The sequence below is a fragment of the Dendrobates tinctorius genome, unplaced genomic scaffold (assembly GCF_039654945.1).
Source record: "Dendrobates tinctorius isolate UK_male_01 unplaced genomic scaffold, ASM3965494v1 ptg000103l, whole genome shotgun sequence".
Classification (NCBI taxonomy): Eukaryota; Metazoa; Chordata; class Amphibia; order Anura; family Dendrobatidae; genus Dendrobates; species Dendrobates tinctorius.
The window spans coordinates 41,457,992-41,474,675 of record NW_027361771.1 but is presented as its reverse complement, the minus strand read 5'-3'; the positions used below and the strand labels follow the sequence as shown (position 1 = coordinate 41,474,675).

The 16,684-nt window shown below is 47.3% G+C and overlaps 1 protein-coding gene across 1 annotated transcript in view; it reads right to left on the bottom strand.

Moving 5' to 3' along the window:
* LOC141100084 (glycine N-acyltransferase-like) overlaps positions 1-15,885 on the bottom strand; it is a 56,944-nt gene extending 41,059 nt beyond the window's left edge. Inside the window, exon 1 of the mRNA XM_073588290.1 lies at positions 15,744-15,885. The gene's annotated coding sequence lies outside the window, so the exon portion shown is untranslated. The remainder of the gene's footprint in view (positions 1-15,743) is intronic.
* Between the last annotated feature and the right edge of the window lie 799 nt (positions 15,886-16,684).

Sequence of the window (16,684 nt, the reverse complement as noted above, 5' to 3'; positions counted from 1 at the left end):
ATAAGATGAAGAATGTAAAAAAAGGAAGTAGAAGAATGTAAAAAAAGGAAGAAGAAGAAGAATGTAAAAAAAGGAATAAGAAGAAGAAGAAGAAGAAGAAGAAGGTAAAAAAAGGAAGAAGAATAAGAAAGAAGAAGAAAGAAGAAGAAGACATACATGTCTGGCAAAATATAAATGAGGCTAACATAGTCAATATCTTTGTAACTCCTAACGTCTTTAAAAAAAAAGTTTAATTCCTGCTATTCCATTTGATTGGGCTAAACCTCTATGGCTTTAATGTCTCCTCCACCTCCCACAATACATTCTACATTATTCTTAGTTGTTTTTCTTCATGGAGAATTAACCTACAAGGAAAGAAAGGGTTTTTTTTAATTCCGATATTTTGGCCCCATTGACTTGCATTGGTTCCCGGTATCGGAATCGGCGATACCGATACTTTTTTTTAAGATCGGCCGATCCATTCCGATCCGATATTTTCAAGTATCGGCTGGTATCGCTCAACTCTACTGTCCACCAACATTCACCATCCAACCTGATGAAACTGGAGAGGATCTGCAAGGAAGAATGGCAGAGGATCCCCAAATCCAAGTGTGAAAAACTTGTTGCATCATTCCCAAGAAGACTTATGGCTGTACTAGCTCAAAAGGGTGCTTCTACTCAATACTGAGCAAAGGGTCTGAATATTTATGACCATGTGATATTTCAGTTTTTCTTTTTTAATAAATTTGCAAAAATGTCTACATTTCTGCTTTTTTTGAGTCAAGATGGGATGCAGAGTGTACATTATTGAGAAAAAAAAATGAACTTTTTTGAATTTACCAAATGGCTGCAATGAAATAAAAAGATAAAAATTTAAAGGGGTCTGAATACTTTCTGTACCCACTGTAAATGCAGGTCTTAGATCAGGCACCAAAATTAATCCAGATACCAAACCGGAGTCTGGGTTCAGTTCGGTTCAATTTGGCAAACGTTTAGATGTTCGTCGAACAGTTTGACGAATGTACCCGAACCTCATTACATTCAATGGGAGGCAAAGCCAAACATATACACAGCACCTTAAGGCCGGGGTCACACTAGCGATTAAAACGGTCGAATGCAATGCGATAAAAAATCGCATTGCATTCGAACCCATGTTATTCTATGGGGCAGCTCACATCATGCAATTTTTTATCGCATCCGATCCTCGGACCGAGACAATCGCAGCATGCTGCGATTGTCACCGATTTTCGGATCGGATTCCCAATGCAAGTCTATGGATGCGATAAAAAAACGCATGGAAAACGCACCAAATGTGTGACTTGCGATTAAATCGCACAACTTCTCCAGGTCTACAGGATAGGGCATCAGGCATTGGCATTGGATGTCAATTTGATGCTTAGATGCGATTAAAATTGGTTCCTTGCCGGAAAATGGGATGACAGACAGATATCTGGCCAAGAATTCTTTGTGCGATTTCGTACCGTTAAAATGGGACCGATTTTTTAATGGTTGTGTGTGACTCCAGCCTAAGGAGTGACAAAAAGCTTCCTAAACTGTTAAAATTAGGGGCAGACACCAAGAAAAGTGGCATCAATTGACCCACAGTAGAAATTTGCAAATGGCACAGCAGCAGTCAGCCATGAACCATGCATGAGGTATCAGAGTTTGGCATAGCATTTGCAGCTTGGAACTGAAGTTTCATTAAGGACCAGGTGGTTAAGGCAGCAGTGTCAGGCTGTATGCCCACTGAAGCGGTTTTTTTTCGCGTTTTTGAATTGTTTGTCCTGGTCAAAATGCTTCAAAAACGCATACAAGAAGCATCCCATTCATTTTAAATGAATTCTGCACTTTTTGTGCACATTGATGCTTTTTTTCACGAAAAAAACGCTTCGCGGTAAAAAACGCAGCATGCTCATTATTTTTGCGGAAAAGTCCGCGTTTTTAGCTATTTTCTATGATTCAGAAGACGCACGGAAAAACGCATCAAAAACGCGCGGTTTTTGCACAAAAAACTGGCTCAGCATTTGCAGCTTGGAATTGAAGTTTCAATGAGGACATGGTGGTTAAGAAAGCGGTGTAAGGCTGAGTTCACACGTGGCGTTTTTTTCGCGTTTCCACGGCGGTTTTAACCGCGCGATTTTGCCGCGAAAACGCGAAAAATAAGCATCCCATGCATTCCTATGGGATTCCGCAATGCTGTGCTAATGCTGCGGTTTTTACCGCGGCGGAATCGCTTTGCGGTAAAAACCGCAGCATGCTCTTTAATTTGCGGAATCGCGGCGATCCCGCACCCATAGGAATGGATTGTTCCGCTTACTTCCCACATGTGGCTGTGCACACCATGCGGAAAGTAAGCAGAGCATTTGCGGATGGTACCCACGGTCCGGAGGAGAGGAGACTGTCCTCTGGGCTTTGGGTACCATATCCCTGTAAAAAATAGAATTTAAAATAAAAAATATTGTTATTCTCACCTTCCGGCGTCCTGCGCAGCCTTCCCGCTTCTCTCCATGCTCTCGTTCCCAGTAATCCTTTGCGAAAATGCCCGCAATGACGTCCCTTCTCACGGGATCGCGAAGTCTCGCGGTCATGGCAAATTACCGCAAGACATCGCGATCCCGCGAGAACGGACGTCATCGCGGGCATTTTCGCAAAGGATTACTGGGAACGGCTGCGTGGGACGTCAGAAGGTAAGAATAACACCATTTTTTATTTTTTTGGGGCATTTTATCTTTTACTACTGATGCTGCATAGGCGGCCTCAGTAGTAAAAAGTTGGTCACACTTGTCAAACACTATGTTTGACGAGTGTGACCAACCTGTCAATCAGTTCTCCAAGGGATGCTACAGATCGCTTGGAAAATGCTAGCATTTTGCAAGCTAATTACGCTTGCAAAATGGTAGTTTTTCCGCGGGAAAATCGCGGGAATTTAAAATGCGATTTTCCCGCGGAATGGAACTCCGGAATTCTCGTAGTAATTTCCGCGAGAGTTCCGGTACGTGTGCACATAGCCTAAGGGTGTGTGCACACGCTGTGGATTCCGCTGCGGATCCGCAGCGGTTTTGGTCCTGCTGCGGTGTACAGTAAAATTAAAATCAATGAAAAATGAAAACCGCAGTGCAGAGAGTGCGGATTTGCTGCGGTTTCAAAACCGCAGCATGTCAATTCTTTGTGCGGATTCTGCTGTGGTTTGGCACCTGCTCCATGGCATGTGTCAAACCGCAGGGGAAAACCACAGGATAAACCTGCGGTTTTTGACAAATACGCAGCGTGTGCACATAGCCTAAGCCTTTTAAGCTGGGAAACCTCATACCTGATGCAACACCTCCAATTTATTTATTTATGTTTTTATTTCAGCCACACTCAGAAAGCACAAATATCAGTTTCATACAGTAATATTGGTAGTAAAAAATGTATGGTAAGTAACACAGGTAGTTTACTGAAAGTAAGTGCAGGCCTACCTGTGTGGGAGACCTACTTACACGGACAACCCACCAGATGGAGACCCAACTTGGAGTCTCCACATTTAAAAAAAAATTATTGTCACACACAATGGCGTAACTACAAAGTTATGGGCCCCAGTGTGAACTTTCAGATGGGCCCCCATGCCAAAATACACACACATTTCCACTCCGTACACGCGCGGCTCCTCTCCATCCACCTCGTACACACACGGCTCCGCTCCGTCCAAAATTGTACACACACGGCTCTGCTACATCCACCCTGTAAACCCCTCCTGACCCCACACATAAACTTCAACTCATCCAGGACCATGACAACCAGCACAGTAGAGTCCTGCAGACACCAAGGCTCCTGATCATGTGACCCCTGACTCCTCCCCTCCTGTGACCTAATCACAAGTCCTGTGCACACATTGGAGAAAACAGCCTAGCGACAGGCTGCTGTCAGTGCAGTGGGTCTCTGCGGGAGGGCGAGGATGGGGTGCATGGGAGGACGTGGCGGCCCAGTGCAGTGTGGGAAGAATAGATTCCCTGGCGGGAAGTGGAGGGGGTAAAAACAGGGATTGTGCCGCAAGAATCGGGATGGTTGGGAGATATCATGGTCTGACCTGCCGGGCCCCTGACTCCCCCCCCCCCCGGGCCCGGTCGCAGTGGCGACTGCTGAGACCGTAATATTTATGCCCCTGGCCACACACCATTACAGCGACATCAATTTTTGCAGAGTAGAAATATTATAATAGGCCTCTGACACACCTTCCATCACAGGCAACCTACAATATGGATACCTAAGCTGGAGTCTCCACATTTCAAAAAATAATTGTCAAACACCTGTGGTGCAGTGACCGCTGTGTCCACTAGGGGGCGCTGTGTGGGTGTCCCAGGACAGCCGTATAAGCATTTCCATTACCCTGATAGGTGTAGGATACTGAAAGATCATAATGATCAGCAGAGGTACTGCTGAGTAGTACGTTCCGTTACAATGTGTCAGGGAAGCCTCTGTGTGGCTGTGGGCAATAGGACCTTGGGTGAGGTCATAGTCATGTGATCACCTGTGGGTGTGGTTATGGACCATATAAGGTACCTGAGGTCTGGTCACATGGGGTGAATGCTGGGACCTGATTGGTCCAGTTTGGAAGGTCCTGTGAGGAGAAGGATCTCCTCACTAACAGCACGTGTGGACGCTGTGACTAATGGCGATGTGTGCCTGACCATTCCCAGGGAGAGGGAATGAATGTTAGCAGTGTAAAGCAGCATGCAAGGTAACCCGGAGACGGGACTGCTACTGAGAGACTGTATAGCCTGCTGGCTAGATGAAGCACAGCCTGTGTGACTAGGAGGGCTATAGGGGAGCAGAGCTCCAGTGTGAAGATACCCTGCTGCCTGCTATAAGACTGTTGCATGTTACTGCTGGAGGTTTATGAAGGATGAATAAACCTCATGGACTATGATTTGTTAAAAATCCTGTGCCGGATGTGTTTTTGATCGCTGCAAGCGAGAACCTCCTACTTACATGACAGCGCTACCTCACACACCACTAAAGTGACATAACTTTCCACAGAGTAAAAATATTATAATTGGCCCCTTCCACCACAGGTAACCCACAAGATAAAGACCCAACTTGGAGTCTCCACATTTCAAAAATTTGTCACATCAGTAACACTAACGGGCACAGAAGACACGACAAATATAACACTGACTGCAATAACATGAGATCAATACATGACATAAGGGCATTCGTGACTCATGTGAGCCTCAAATGTTGACCCCTTAATTCCTCCCAAATCCCTCAAAGTTCAGTCTAAGAAGAAAAAACAATAAACACACCAGGCGTAAATTGAATTTAAATGGACACAGCAGCCTTTTATTAACATTTAATACAAAAAATTTAAACAATAACCTCCTGGAAGGGGTGGTCCTCCAAGCCTCAACAATGTAAACCACAAGTATCCAAAATCCCACCTTGGCCCCCAGCCGCTATGCACCAGCTCAGAGGCAGATAATCACTAACCTGGCCAAACCAAAACCCATCATTGGGTCCCTTGATTATCTCTTCCGCAGGATCATTTAAACAGTGTCCACTTAAATTCATCCAGGGGGAGTCCAGGGCCTCTTGAAATTTACCCCCACCAATCCGCCATTCCCCAATTCCACCAAATTTGAGGATTCCTCCCCCCATGCCACGCTGCCAGGACAACTTCTATGCTGAAATGAAACACTTCTATTCACCAACCAAATTAAAGCACTCCCCCCTACTAGGAAAAAAACACATAAACAAGCACGTGAATCTTATCTCCATATAAAGGGAGGGTGGGAGCTCCTTATTTTAACAAGTGTGTGGCTAAAATGGTTGCCCCATACTGGGCCCTCGAACTCCATCTCTGACCTCTCCTTCCCCATGACCTAATCTTTACCCCTCCCATCATATACCATTAACCCCCACTAATCAAACCCATAGCCCTAGCAGCTCACTACATTCCCACGTTATCCAGTCATGTCGGCCTCCCCTAAAGGCCGAGAGGCCCAGTACGGACACTCTTGACTCTAAAAACAACACCAATGCCTTGTCTGCTCAATCTGCAGCTGGGGTGCAAAACTCATTGGAGATCCATGACTTGTTCATTTTAATGAATGTTAGGTGGTCTACATTTTCAGGGGACAGCCGGATGTGCTTATCCATCAGGACACCATGAGCAGCGATGAAGACACGTTCTGAGAGTCTGCTCTCAGACATAATCTGTTCTGCTGGTGCACGGGCTGGTCTAAAAAAGTTGTTAAACGACTCACACAATTATGCAAGTTATGTTGAATAGTGATCCCAGCAAAGAGCAAACAGATGAACGGCATACTAGGGAACACAAATCACCACATTACCAGACGGAGCTATTTATCTGAAGTACTGCGGCATATAACTCAGTCAAAAAATGGAGGTGCTTGCAAGAAAAAACATGAATATTTCAATGTGAAGCGAAAAAAAGAAGAAATATGCAGCACTCACCGATATGGCTGAAAAACTGTGCGTCTTTATTTCACATAAATTCCATCAAATGTGTGGACATGCAGGACGTTAGCGACGTTGTCCGGCACCTCCCTCCCCTAGCATTCCTCTAATGTCCTGCATGTCCACACATTTGATGGAATTTATGTGAAATAAAGACGCACAGTTTTTCAGTCATATCGGTGAGTGCTGCATATTTCTTCTTTTTTTCGCTTCACATTGAAATATTCATGTTGAATAGTGATGCTGATGACAGCATTATCAGCATTAACCATCTTAGCAACCATATCAAAACTGTGCAGAAGGGTGCAGAGGTCCTTCACCTGTGCTCACTCTGCAAGAGTGATTTGCACCACATCTGGACTACGTTGTCCCAGGCTATGCCAAAGGACATACTGCACCAGGGCTCATCGCTGCTGCCACACCTGCTTAAACATGTGCAGAATGGAATTCCACCATGCTAGAACATCGCTAATCAAACGGTTAACTGGTAGGCCAAAAGTTCTCTGTAGCGATGCAAGTTGATGACCTGCTTGGTGTGATCGTGGCAGGGTAATTGCCATACCACCAAGTTGATGACATGACCATGCTTGTGTGAGGTTGCCACGACGTAGGGTTGCCAACAGGTTTGTATTGTTATCGCACACGGCCATCCCTGGCTCCAGGTTTCGCTGAGACAGCCATTGCTCTAACTCGGCCTGGATACCTGATCATAACTCTTGAGCTGTGTGACTGCAATCTCCAAGGCATATTCATTTAAACACTGCCTGTTTGCGATGAGCCATGGCTGCACAGTACAGAGGCAGGGGAGATTCTATCTGCACTCTTGGAATTTGTGTTTGATTAGGGGAGAGGATGAGGGCACAGGTGGAGGTCCTAGAGGAGGTGGTAAAAGCAGTGGAGGAACAGTTAGATACAGAGGATTGTCCCACAAGCCTTGGGGATTCAAAGACTTGTGGAGCAGCCCTTTGATCACCTGCCCCAACAGCTACCAGAGTCACTCAGCGCCCAGTCAGCGAGATGTAATGCCCCTGTCCAAGTTTGCTTGTCCAGGTGTCGGTGGTGAAATGCACCCTGGCAGACATAGATTTTTTCAGGGAACGTGTGATGTTGTCAGTGACATGCTGGTGTAGCACAGGCACAGCTGTTTTTGAGAAGTAATAGCGACTGGGCAACTGGTACAGGGGGACTGCGACGGCCATCAACTTTATGAAACCATCTGTGTCCTCCAAGCGGAAAAGCAGCATTTCCATGGCCAACAGATTTGAAATGATGGAGTTCAAGATCTTAGTTTTGCTTTGTGTAGGTGTAAACATTCTCTTATGTGACCACAACTGTGGGACCGACAGCTGGCTGCTCTGCTGAGAGAGCGCACAGTACAGAGAACAGGACAAGCTACTGGACTGTGATTGAGGTGCAGGCGGAGATGTTATTGAGAAAGATGTGTTGTACTATACTAGGTGACACAAAAGCAGCAGTCATGTCTACTTCCATAACAGCGAACTGGCTGTCATTCACCCCGACTGTGATGGAAGAACAATTGCAGTTTCTGTGCTTGGAGACCTGTGTGTGAAGACTTGAAATGATGATGGAGGAGGAAAAAGAAGCCGATGGGGTTGATGGGACGGCCAGTGGCTGGCAAGGCCCGTTAGTCGGCATTTTAGCGCAGTGATATTCCCACACTAAGGCATATTGATTGCCCATGTGCCAGTTCATGCACGTAGATGTCAAATTATTGGAATTTTTGCCTCTATTGAGTTTTATTTTCAAATTTGACAGTAAATGTTTGTTGGGTCATGCTTTGTGGTCTCAAAAAATGCTCAGGCTGGGCACCCATTACCGCCCCTGCGAACTGCACACTCACAACCGGTGCTGTCCACAAGCAGAGTTGGGGCAGAGGATGCAGTGCTTTTCGTGGTTGCGTCACTTCGTGTCTGCGTGGGAAGCAACTTAACCTCCTCATCTTCCTCCTCCTCTGCTGAACTACTCAGCTGCATACTTCTGGGTTCACACCAAGTGGGATCTACAACCTCATTGTCATCTTATCTGTCCTCACACTCCTCACCCTGAGAGTCACATTGATCCTCTTCCTACCTTGACACCACAGTACACTCCTCATCTGCCTCTGGTATCTGAGACTCATCAGGATCACCTCCACCCTTGGTGGTTAATGTCTGGATTCTTCTCGGAACCTACTTCGTCCAGCCCCAGATCCAACATGAAAAAATTTGGGGCATTGGTGCAGATGCTTTCCTCTCTCTGGATTCTGTGATTCTTCAGAGCAGACCTATGAATCCCATGGAATACAATGTGTAAACAGTTCTTCAGAATGGCTCATCTGGGGTTATTCACAGTCAGTTAGGCGTTTGGAAATTTTTGACTTGGCGGGGGGGGGAAACAAGGGTAATTGGGGTACCTCTGAGGATTCTACTGTGTGTAATGTTAAGGTGGAGGAGGAGAGACCACTTGATGCAGCTCTTGCCATCCACTAGAGCACATGCTCTTTCTGAGCCTCATCTACAAGGCGTGCCGCTGTGTGGCTGCCAAAGAAATGTAGTTTAGTAGGCCGGCCAGTAACAGATGTTGTCAGTGGTATTTGTATAGGATGAGAGTGTTTGCTCAGTTGAGCTTTCATTCACATTAACATCTAACCCAAGTACTCATCGAACACCAAGCCTATTCCCCCTTCCACCATGACCTCACTTTTTCCCACTCATGTTGTAAGTAGCCTTCTTCTCTTGTACCCTGCTGTTTCACAACCTTAGGCCCACAGCTCTCAGTCACTAAATGAACAATCAATATTTTCTGTGATTTTTAAGTGGAAAGATAGCCTTCTGATTTGCTACTGAAACACAGTTTAACATAAACGATTTGGAATAGCTAATTGCACCTAGTGGATGCACCACTACATTAGGACTAACAATATTTTACGGAAAATTTGGCCTTCTAATTTGCCACTGAAACACAGGTTTAGCACAAACAATTTGTAGTAGGTAATTGGGCCTCATGGCTACACCACTGTAGTAGGCATAATGATTTTTATGTGGAAACCTGGCCTTCTAATTTGCCACTTAAGCAAAGTTTTAGCACTAACTACTCAGAGTAGCTAATTGGCCCATGTCACTGCAACACTATATTAGGCCTATCAATTTTTACGTGGAAGTCTGGCCTTATTTGCCACTGAAACAGAGTTTTAGCACAAACGATTAGGAGTAGCTAACTGTGCCTCGTGGATGTGTAGAATCGCAGGCCGGACTGGGGGGTGGTCCCTCGATATACCGCGCAGTGACGTACAGACACAAGATGAGGCAAGTTTCGGGTACAACAGGTCCAAGTTTATTCTCTTGCCGTCCGCCTGACAGCCTCCGAAGTACACTGCACTTCAATTCACTTTACTTCATTTCACTTATCGGCCCTCAGTTTCCAGGGCCGCTTCCCGCACACCGAACTTTACACCGGGGACATACATTTACGCACCGTCCCCTCTTCACTCTTCGACGCTCCTGTCAGATCCGTCGCTGTGGCTGCCTTAGGCCCGTAAACCAACAGCACTTTTACTGATCAGTTGTCTCTCTTTCTCTCTATACAGTATGCTTTACCTCAGTGCCTCGTCTATACTGCGGTACTCTGGTGTCAGGACCACCCCTCTGACTTTCTCTCTCCTCAGTCCCCCTGGTTTGGTTTTCCTCACAGTGCACAAACTGTTGTAGTCCTCCTGTCACTGGAGCTCCCCCTGGGGACTGGAACTTTCTGGAACACTCCTGTGAAATTTATATCATTCCCGGTTCCCTGTAACTCCGCCCCCATGACCAACGGTTTCCTAAGCCCTAAGCTGATGTCAAGTTCTTTGCTCACACTCCTCCCTGCCCTCTAATGGTCAACCCAAGGTACTGCATGTCCACTACACTTTCTCAGCTGTTTCCCCACTGTAGTAACCGACACCTGTCTAAACTGTGCAAACCTTCCTTTCTCTATTCTGACAAGTCTGTCTGTCAGGTCACCTTCCCTACACTCCCCCTTCCTTTGTCTAGTGTCGTCCTCGACAATCGTAATCCCTGCCTTTGTCGTTCTGAAGCTTCACCTACACTCTGTTGTCGGACCAGTTGTTGGGCCAAACCCACTACCCGCGGGGGGCCGAACCATACTGGGAGCACCATGCTCTGAGCAGCCTACTGCTACTCACCAGCGCACACGCCACATGACGTCTTTCAAATTGGGCTAGGTACACCCATATTCTCTCTATGGCGTGTACCTTCCCCTACTCTCCCCTTCTGTCACCTTCCACTGTCCGGTACGCCATGATCGAGGCCTCACACCTACCAGATCATTGCCGGCGTCCACCTTCCTCTTCCTGGGGTGTCCGTGGTGTCGGGGACCTGACCTAGGACGGCTGTCTTTCTCACGTCTTCCACCTCCACAGTCTCCTTTTTTCAAAGCCCGGCCGTGACTAATGGAAGCCACATTTACGTAAACTTTCTGGCCAGTCTCATCCCGAATAAAGCCGTATCCTTGAGCGATGTTGGTATACACCAGCTGTCCATTAGATCTCTTAGCCGCCATCCCAGCCTCTCCCCCTTCATGGAGCAGGTTCCATATCTCCCACTCCCACTCCCGGGCCTTCTTCTTCCTTATAACCTCTGCGACCCAAACAGACTGTACACTACAGGCTCGGGAGTCCGGTGGGCGGGACTCCACCGAAGAAGAGAGCGGCACAGAGGCGGCCAATGATGTTAGCAGCCCAGCAGCCGCTGGGGCCGGGTGGTGAGGAGGAGCAGCCGTGTTCCCGGAAGATTGGGCCACAAGGCCTGTCAAACAGGCCGCAGCCGGTTCCAGCGCCGGCACAGCAGCCGCGGCCGCAGGGTAGGCCGCACCTGCAATTTCATCCCGAGCTGGGGCAGCGGCCGCCTTTGAAGATGCGGTCGCTAGCGGCAGAGGGGATGCAACAGTGCCTTCTAAGGTCAGGCTCCGCACCGGCGACACTGGGCATGGCGCCACCGCGTGGAGTGGTTTGGGCCCAGGAGCGGAGGCCCTGCTCAGTTCTGCGTATATAGTAGGGCCCTCCTTTGCCAGGCTCTTGGGGACACAGGATGCCGCGTGCTGCGGCTGAATGGTAGGGGCCGCTTGCGGAGCCACTGTCGGGACCGGGGGAACTCTCACCTTCCCCGGCACCATGGCCTCCGTCTCCTCATCACGCGGCTCCTCCCGCAGTCTCCGCTCTTCATCCTGCCTTCCGGCGGGGCTAGCCTCCAGGCTCAGGGGCTCCGCAGGGAGGCTCTCCGCTGGTAACTTAGGTGGCCGCTCCCGGTGGTTCCCCACAGGCTCCGCTCCTTCACTCAACATCCAGCTGCCTGCCCGTGGCCCTGAGGGGAACGTTTCCTGGCGTGACTTGACCTCCCGGTGCCACCGCCACTCTAGGCACCCGATGCCCCGACATCCACAGCGTCTCATATGTCCGATGGGCAGCACTCGAATGGCGCCAGACAGCCACAGCCAAACTTTTTTCCTGTGCCACTCCCTCTGCTGGGTGGGGCGATGGCAGACCTTTCCACCCACGTGGTCCTTATCGCTGGCTCCAGGGGTACGTAGGAGGGGGCCCCAGTCCATTGGGAAGAACAGCAAACACCTGGAACTCTCCTCTGCGCTGAAGCAGCACCGCCATCTTGCACCAGTCCTGGTACCTCCCCAGATCTTCTGCTGGCGATGCAGATACGCCACAGCGCTCCCAATTTGTAATCCACAGGAGGGTAATTTGTATTCCACAGGTGTTTATAATCCACACAGAGCAGCCTGAGTTTTTTTTTTCCATCCCTTGGGGCAGGCCTGCCGCAGAAGATGACGTATTAGCGGCGGCGATCCTGCCGACTACGCCAAGTGTAGGATCGCAGGCTGGACTGGGGGTGATCCCTCGATATACCGCGCAGTGACGTACAGACACAATATGAGGCAAGTTTCAGGTACAACAGGTCCAAGTTTATTCTCTTGCCGTCCGCATGACGGCCTCCGAAGTACACCGCACTTGAATTCACTTTACTTCACTTCACTTATCGGCCCTCCATTTCCAGGGCCGCTTCCGCACACCGTACTTTACACCGGGGACGTACATTTACGCACTGTCCCCTCTTCGACGCTCCTGTCAGATCTGTCACCGTGGCCGCCTTAGGCCCATAAACCAACAGTACTTTTACTGATCAGTCGTCCCTCTCAATACGGTATGCTTTAACTCAGTGCCTCGTCTATACTGCGGTACTCTGGTGTCAGGACCACCCCCCCTGACTTTCTCTCTCCTCAGTCCCCCTGGTTTGGTTTTCCTCACAGTGCACCAACTGTTGTAGTCCTCCTGTCACTGGAGCTCCCCCTGGGGACTGGAACTTTCTGGAACCCTCCTGTCAAATTCATATCATTCCCGATTCCCTGTAACTCTGCCCCCCATGACCAACGGTTTCCTAAGCCCTAAGCTGATGTCAAGTCCTTTGCTCACACTCCTCCCTGCCCTCTAATGGTCAACCCAAGGTACTGCACGTCCACTACACTTTCCTAGCTGTTTCCCCACTGTAATAACTGACACCTGTCTAAACTGTGCAAACCTTCCTTTCTCTATTCTGACAAGTCTGTCCGTCCATCAGGTCACCTTCCCTACAGATGCAACACTATAGTAGGACTAACAATTTTTAAGTGGCAATCTAGCCTTCTGATTTGCCACTGAAACACAGTTTTAGCACAAACTATTTGGATTAGCTAATTGGGCCTCGTGGCTGCAACACTATATTAGGCCTAGTAATGATTTTCACGCTGAAATCTGGCCTTCTGATTTGCCACTGACATCTGGCCGTCTGATTTGCCACTCAAACATACCGTAGTTTTAGTACAAATGATTTGGAGTACCTAATTGTGCCTAGTGGCTGCACCACTATATTAGGACTAACAATTTTTAAGTGGCAATCTGGCTTTCTGATTTGCCACTGAAACACATTTTTAGCACAAACTATTTGGAGTAGCTAATTGGGCCTCGTGGCTGCAACACTATAGTAGGCCTAGAAATTTTTCGGTGGAAATATACCTTTCTGTTTAACCACTGAAACACAGTTTTAGCACAAATGATTTGGAGTAGCTAACTGGGCCTCGTGGCTGTGTAAGGAGATGGCAGCGGAGACCTTCAGTTGCGCCTTCCTTCCTTTCTTGTATGTCAGACATGTGTTCCCCCAAGTGCTCTAACACTTGGCTATGTATTAATGTGTCATTGTTTTATTATTGTGTCTATATGTCTACTATTATACTACTGTTTACTGTGTGAAGTTCCCCTTTAATTCTATGTCTTTGCAGCGAACTGCAATATGTCATCTGTGCCTATGTTCAGATTAGGGACAGAAGTGGTGTAACGGTACAAGTGTGGAAAAACAGGTGACGAGGAACCTGGGCCCCTGAACTGCCCCTCAGGCTAAGGGGGTGCCCTGACTTTCCTTAACTTGGGGGTACACTTGATAGTAGTGAGGCCCAAGTCACCGACCTGTCCCCATCTCCTGTTTAGCCCTGAGCTAAACCCCCAACCCCCTCCCCAGGAGGTGAGACAGGAAAAAAAGTGAACTGCACCAATATAACAAAAGGAAAGATAAGACAGACACCTCGGGGTTAAATCAACTAAAAAACAAAACTTAGCTTTGTCTGCTGCAATGCACTGCACAGCAGAGTTAGGCACCAGATCACAGCATTCAGCTGAAGCACCACTACACTCAGCCAGCTCCTAACTCCAGCTTGATTGGTCTCCAAAGAGGAAGTGTATCACCAGCCATTAGCTGATGCACCAGGTGGGAGTGGTCACCACCAGCAACAGCAAACTCACCTAGCAATGCAATGTAATTACACCAGCGGCCACCGGGGGGAAAACTGATGTTAACCCCTGATGGCCTGAAAGGAAAAAAGTTTATATAATGAGAATGCAGATCTGCCACAGATCCAAAAATTGGATCGTGACAAGTGGTTAACCCAAGGAGGCTGGACTAGCAGCCTCAAAGAAGCAGGAAGCTCCTGTTTCTGGAGCAGTGTCCGGTCAGGCTTGCCCGAGGCAGGACCTGCTCCACTGTTGGGAGTGAGATACACCCCTGGAGGGGAAACACAGCTGCCAAAGGATTTCCGGGCAGCAGGAAGAGCGAGGTTACACGGATTAGCTGGACTACCTTGCACTCAACAGCTAGTCCAGTAGTGATAATCTACTGCTGATAAAACACTGATTGTATTGAAACTACAACACACAGCCTAAAACGTGACAGCTCTCTAGAATTATGCTTTTGCCCTATATTATGCTGATCTCACATTAAATAGCAAAACCCTGCGCACAGATTCCATTGAAAGGGGTGTTTCACATGCGCTTTTCTCCACTTCTAAGTGTCTTCCTCCTGTAGGCGTATAGACCCGATGTTGATGCACGTCAGAGCACACGTTCACTCTGTCGGCACCATTACAGTCTATGACCCCCATTGGCGCATATGTCCAAATTCCGTTTTGCAGGGAAGTGGATGAGATCGGACGCAAGCCCTGACGGGATCCACAGACATGCAGAAAAGCACAATGTGAAACACCCTAAGGTCTAAGTAGAGTTGCCACCTGGTTGATAGACTACAGACGAAGTAAGTAAATATTTTTGCCATCAATATCAAGTGCAGGTTGTTCTTTTATTAGAGCACAATGTACTTGCAAAATTAAGTACATTTTTAATTCAGTGTCAGTTTACTGTATACAGCCTTTTGGATTCTACACCATTTCACTGCTGTATGGAATAGCGCAATCGTGATATTCTATACAGGAGTATTCAGTACTAAAATCAGTTGGTGCAAAAATCACAACACAAAAAAGAAAATTTAAAATCACCCTGAATCTAAGCAATATTTTTAGGGAGAATTGGTGGCAACCTAATATTTATAAGCGTGACAATAAATAATTCCTGTGTAGAACTGTAAAATCACACTCTGTGTTAGGCCATACCCCACCAATCCATGACCCTTTTTAAGACTTGATGAAGAAGATGCAGGAAAGATATATATCTTTGTACCGTGTTATCCAGTAGATAGATGAATATTTAGAATTGAGCGTCTAGCCTGATGAAGAGACCTGAGTAGTTGCAATGTGTTACCATCTTTTCAGTTAGCCATTAAAAGGTATCAACCACTGAGGACTCTCAATTCTGAATATTATTCGATGAAGAATATGGGAACTCTCGGTGGGAGAACAGATAATAGTTTAATCCACTTCCTAATACTGTATAAATGTGGGTAACATACAGCAGGGGGTATGTAGTAAATACATCAGTTATTGCGTACCTCTCCTCGGATCTGCGGAGCTGTGCTTAGATCGCCTTCTTGCCACTTGCAATCTGATCTTCAGCCCTGGATCCACAGAGCTGCATGGCCAAAGTGATGGAATTTCTGGCTCTCAGTAAAAAGTGGGATGTGCTGCAGAGTTATATTACATGACTATGAGCCCTAGTGCTGAAAGCTTCTGCATCGTCTCCCTCACAGGCCCCACACAAAGAGTCAATCATTTACCTTACAGGCTCTCACACAGAGGCCAAGGAAAGGCTCTCTTCCTTTCTGCAGCTACAGGATTAACTATTAAATAGTTTTCATTTACTATAACCCCTTAATGATGTGGCATATTTGAAGCATTAGAATACAGCCCCATTTTTCATATCTGGCATATGTCATTTTCCGCAACAATAACTTTGTAATGCTTTTACGTATCCAAATGAATCTGAGCCATTTTTAGGTTATGCTAATCATGAGAAAAAAAACGAAAAATCTGCACTTTTCAAATTTTTAATGTATGCCCTGAAAATTCCGGTAAGTCCGTAAGCTGCGGACATGTCTTACTCCCTGTGCAGCGTGGATGATTGCACGGGCTAGCTCTAATTTACATACACTAGTTTGGTCTGTAAATGGGACCAAGGTAGTGAGTGCATGATGCCATATTTTTCTACACATATGCAAAACACAAGCCGTGGAGACACCATCACATGTTTCTCAACGCTTGAGACACATGTTTCTTGCGTTGAGAAACATGTGATGGTGTCTCTGCGGCTTGTGTTTTGCATATCCATAATAATAAATGCGCTAAGCAGCTTCCGGGTTGTAACAACTTCCGTCCAGTTGTAACTGGTGACGTCACAGCACACCTCTTGCCATGTTAACCCTCAACACACCACTCCTCCTCAACACACACTCCTCTCACCTTTCACCATCTCCACTCACTCTTTCACTCCACA